The sequence below is a fragment of the Alosa pseudoharengus genome, unplaced genomic scaffold (genome assembly GCF_046254945.1).
Source record: "Alosa pseudoharengus isolate Yale_2024_CS ecotype anadromous, Long Island Sound unplaced genomic scaffold, YU_APseudo_1.1 YU_APseudo_1.1_scf_2, whole genome shotgun sequence".
NCBI lineage: Eukaryota > Metazoa > Chordata > Actinopteri > Clupeiformes > Clupeidae > Alosa > Alosa pseudoharengus.
The window spans coordinates 10325147-10329699 of record NW_027468663.1 but is presented as its reverse complement, the minus strand read 5'-3'; the positions used below and the strand labels follow the sequence as shown (position 1 = coordinate 10329699).

At 36.5% G+C, this 4553-nt stretch overlaps 1 long non-coding RNA gene across 1 annotated transcript; it reads left to right on the top strand.

Moving 5' to 3' along the window:
• Positions 1-245: 245 nt before the first annotated feature.
• LOC143133788 (uncharacterized) lies at positions 246-3905 on the top strand. Its single transcript, XR_012988550.1, has 7 exons — positions 246-554; positions 1279-1325; positions 1506-1551; positions 2007-2091; positions 2281-2439; positions 2573-2672; positions 3111-3905. It is a non-coding gene; the product is annotated as an uncharacterized LOC143133788 (long non-coding RNA).
• Positions 3906-4553: the final 648 nt, after the last annotated feature.

Here is a 4553-nt window from a genome sequence, read left to right as displayed (position 1 = left end):
ATCTGATTAAAGGCAGACTTAAGTCCTGTATGGAGGCCAAACCTTTGATGACAGCCTTGCAGGAGAGGTTAAGGGAATTCTGTCCTCCTCAGTGTTTGAACAAATCATATAATCAATCCAATTATAATTTGTTGAAATGTCACATTACAGATGCGAGGAGAACCCATATAATATTTCTCTCTTTCATGGGTGTTTGGTGTATGCGGTCCATATGTTGAGCCACTGTGCACTCAAAAAAATGAAAACTGGGTATTGTTTGTTAGAAATAAATGAAACATGATGAAATAACTAAAACTGATTAATTAGAGAGATGTAGATAGTTGTTTTAATTAAATCCAAATTAGATATCAGGAAATTTGGAGGAGTTTAATTCATTTCTGTTGAATAAACACGTAACAAGTGATTTGATGCAATTAAATCTCTCGCGCATGCTCACTTCACATCATCGCGTGACATCAAGGCGGAAGTTTTTGGTCACGCTCATGTCATGCTGTGTAGAGACGTTGGTGAACTGAACTGGAAGTGCGTTGGAAGCGACAAAACGAAGCTAACTGGTGAGTAACCTACATCTTTTATCATCTGCGAGTAGCATTTACAGTTGGTGCTAAGTAGATCGATCGTAATTCTGTTCGAAACTGTCAAAACTTTGACCTAAGTGAGTATTTGAATGATATTCCAAGTATTTCGTGTGATTTGTTAGTATCAGCTAGTCACATGTCTAGATGGCTAACCGTGTTCACGCTGCTAATGTAGTCAAATCCATGCAGCCTTACAGAAACGGTAGTTGTAAGTTAAATTAAAAAAAATTGTCGGTGATATTACACGTCAAGTTAGGTTAGGCATGACTGCCGTTCTTTTAGACTAGTTGCTACGGTTGTGATAACGCTGGCGTTTTGCATTAATGAATAGCTAATTCAGAAATGAATGCAAAACGTGTTGCAGCAGGTGGATGCCCTGCTATGTTGGTAGCTACAGTGTTCAAACACGTTGGGCATCAGGCTCTGTTTATTGTGACTGAGGAGATGTGAACACAGCAGCAGTTAAATGTATTTTTGGTGTCGTTTGTGACGTTCAAGTGTTGTTTATTCTATACTTTATATTTTATATTTGACCCAATGAACTCATCTTTTTTTAATTTTGTTTTGAATTTCCCCTAGGCATCAATAAAGTATCTCTATCTATCTGTCTATCTATCTGGCGTATTTATCCTAATTAATATATGGTAATGACGCAAAAGTTGCTTTTGAAATCATTATTAATGTGCCCCACCCCTTTCAGATTTTACCAGTGTTGCCTTGCCTGGCATTCAGGCCATGCCTCATGTGGTAAGTTGGATTCAGCAATGTTGTTGTTCATGAATATGATTGATATGTTAAAGATTAAAGTTTTTAGAGATTGTTTTGACAAAACTGTTTTGGTAGAAAAGTATTCAAAGCTTTTGGCTTAGCCTGAAGCACAGGGTGTGTGGAATAAACTGTGTTTATAACCTGTTGTCCTTTTCCTAGATCTTTCTTTAGGTGGTGTTCTATGCTGTGCTTCACAGTCTAGCAGGTACAAATTGTTACAACACTGTAAATTATGCCATGGTCATTATGGTAGGAATCCCTGTTACCTGTGCACTTATGCCAGTTGTCCATGTAGTTTCAGGACATGGAATAGCTTGAAAAACCATGTTTACCGAGCTCATTCATTACCCTCACAGACAGGAACAAAATTATTGACCTACAGTTGTCAGTTTTGTGATTTTGCTGAGCTTTCCTCAGAGGAAAAATTATTTCATACATATCAGAGGCATGTACCAAGACAAGTTATGCCACCAAATGTTATAACATTGGAGATGAAGGTTTTGGGTTTTAAGTGGTATTAACTTAGTGTTGATTTTGCCTTTCCATACTGTAGGTAACTAACTTGAGTAGGAGGTGACCACCAAAAAAATCCTGATGTTTGATATTTGATAACTTAGTTATTTACTGTGATTGCATTTGCCTTCTCTTTTTGATAATTAGGGCAATAACTGAACCGAACTGGAATTGAGAATAATTCAAGATGGCAAACTTGCGCACAAAGCAACGAAGTGTTGGGTGTTCTGAAGTGAGTATAAATTCTTTGAAGAACAAACGGCAAGGTCCGCATCATGCTGCTTCAAGCATTAAAAAAAAATACAGAAAAGCTGAAGTTAACTATTGTCCTCAACACCCAAGAGGAGAAACAGTTTACAGGAAATGTTTTGGAATTTAAATACTTAGCTTGGTTCTTTTTGTTTCCTTTGCACTTTTACAGATCAATAATGAGTTTGCTCGAGTCACAACAGTCCCACTGGAATTAAAGTTTCTAAACATGATTCTAGATAAGTACTCAGACAGCTTGATGAAGATGTTCCACAGCAAAGGTGGAGTCCCTGGCCGAACCATTCGAACCATCATGCAACCCATTTCAGAGGTTGTTCAGTCAGTTGCATCAAATTGAATTTTCTTTTTAGTTATTATTCTGTGCATAGATTGTGTTGTGACGTCATGCTAATGTAAACATGTATTTATTTCTTTTGTTTTCTGTTTGTCTGTGCTTCCAACAGAACATCATTGACGTCTGAAGGGAGTGTATCCTCAAAGTGCTTTGCGTCTACTTGAATGAGGACCCATTGCACCTTGTCAAGAAATACACTGTGAGCACACGTACGTATACGGCTTTTAAATTGGTCACACACACACTTTACTTTCTCTAACACATACTCTTTACACACTTATACTTGGCCTCATGCCATCTTTTGCACATGCTGGTCAATAGTCTGACATTTGTTACACATTAACCACAGTTGCAACAACAACACACACACTTGCCTTAGCTTATACCCAACACTTCAATGTTTCCTTTAACCTTATGTCCATTGTTTTTAAAGAAAAATTGACCTGAACTGACCGTGATGAAAGTTAATGTAAATAAAAGACTGAAACATCAGCATGTATACTTATCAGATATGGTTGAAATATTATTTGGCCAATATTTAGACTGGTGGTGCAAATTAGACTGTTGGGCCGCACAGTCTAGGCAATAATTGGGTAGCATTGTAGTAGTTTTATAAATAAGTAATTGTTTTTATTGGTCTTGCATAGGACTGTGATAGGTTGGCAGCCAAAAAGGATATGGAGCAGACAGTAATGGGGATCTACAATGTTTGCCATGAAGGACATGAACTAGACGATGAGCCAGAGGACATCAGGGTCATCATTGAAGGTGTTGAAACCATCTGCTCTGTGATGAGTGTGGCTGTGGCAACGGCTATGTTGTTTGGATTAATGTACACATTGAACCTTTCATACCTTCGTGAACTCAAAAATTCATTTGAGGTTATACAGAAAGTGTTCTTCAACTTGGATGGACAGAGGCTTTTGCCAAAGGTACAAGCCCTTAAAAACAAGATGCTTGAGTAAGTTACCAGTAATCTGTGAACCATGTCATTCAGCGTTCATCTTTATTTTTTTTGTTTTTTCCCCAACAAGCTATTATGTGATGTCAAACAAAAACTGGTATAACAAAAATTGTAAAAGTAGAGCTGAAACGTTTTATTTCCTATGTGGACTGTCTTCAACGGTGGCCTACACATTCTTTGAGTCCATTGATTTGACGCTTTGCAGTGGAACTGTAAGGCTGTTGTGACAAAATGTAAAGTCTTGATAATTTATCTGCCCTGCCATTAAGTCTTATTTCTATTTTTACCTTTTTGTGAGGATTGTATGGATTTTGACAGTAAAAGAAATGCAGCAGAACTAAATGCAGTAGTGTTTGAGGCGTCAACAACACTTTTTAATTATTAATACAGTTATTAGTAAGTTTAAGTTTGCTGCTAAAATGAAAATGATAACTGATTTCTGGTCTGTGACTATAAAATAAACACCTTTTTTTGAGAATTCAGTTGTAACTGTTCACTTATGTGTGAGTGAGGAAAATTTGATTTAAAGTAAATAAAGTTGTCCAGTTAACATAAATGGTATTAGTTTGTGCAACATAACAGATTAAGTCTAAATTACATGCTTAAAATCAATTGATTCAACAAGACTCATTAGTTTTGAAGTAAACTACTCATAATACTTTGAATGAAAGTAATGTTTTTCATTGGTTGAGCTTGACTTCTGCTCTTTGGTCCTATTTACCTGTATTAGGTTCAAATTACATAATTCAAATCTGTGGAAATAGGTGTCATAGTTAAATTAAGTAACCCCAACAAATCATTTTTTTGAGTGTGTGCTTCTTGGTCACACTGGCATTTATAATCTTATTTTTTGACTGAACATGTTATGGGTGTACTTGATTTTTTAAGTCCATTACAGCAAATTCATTAGTTTGATGCAGAGGGAGTTCTCTGAAACACCATCTGTTTCCACGAATTCTCTAACTTCGTATTGTCATTTGTCTTTGTGGAGAGGGATTTTTATAGCACAATTGTACATGCTCGCAGCTAAATTCAGGGTCACTGATGTTTCACAATGCAATATGCCCATGTTGTTTTATTTTGTTGGCATTTCAAACAGACATACAGAGTAGTTCCCTTCAGGCTC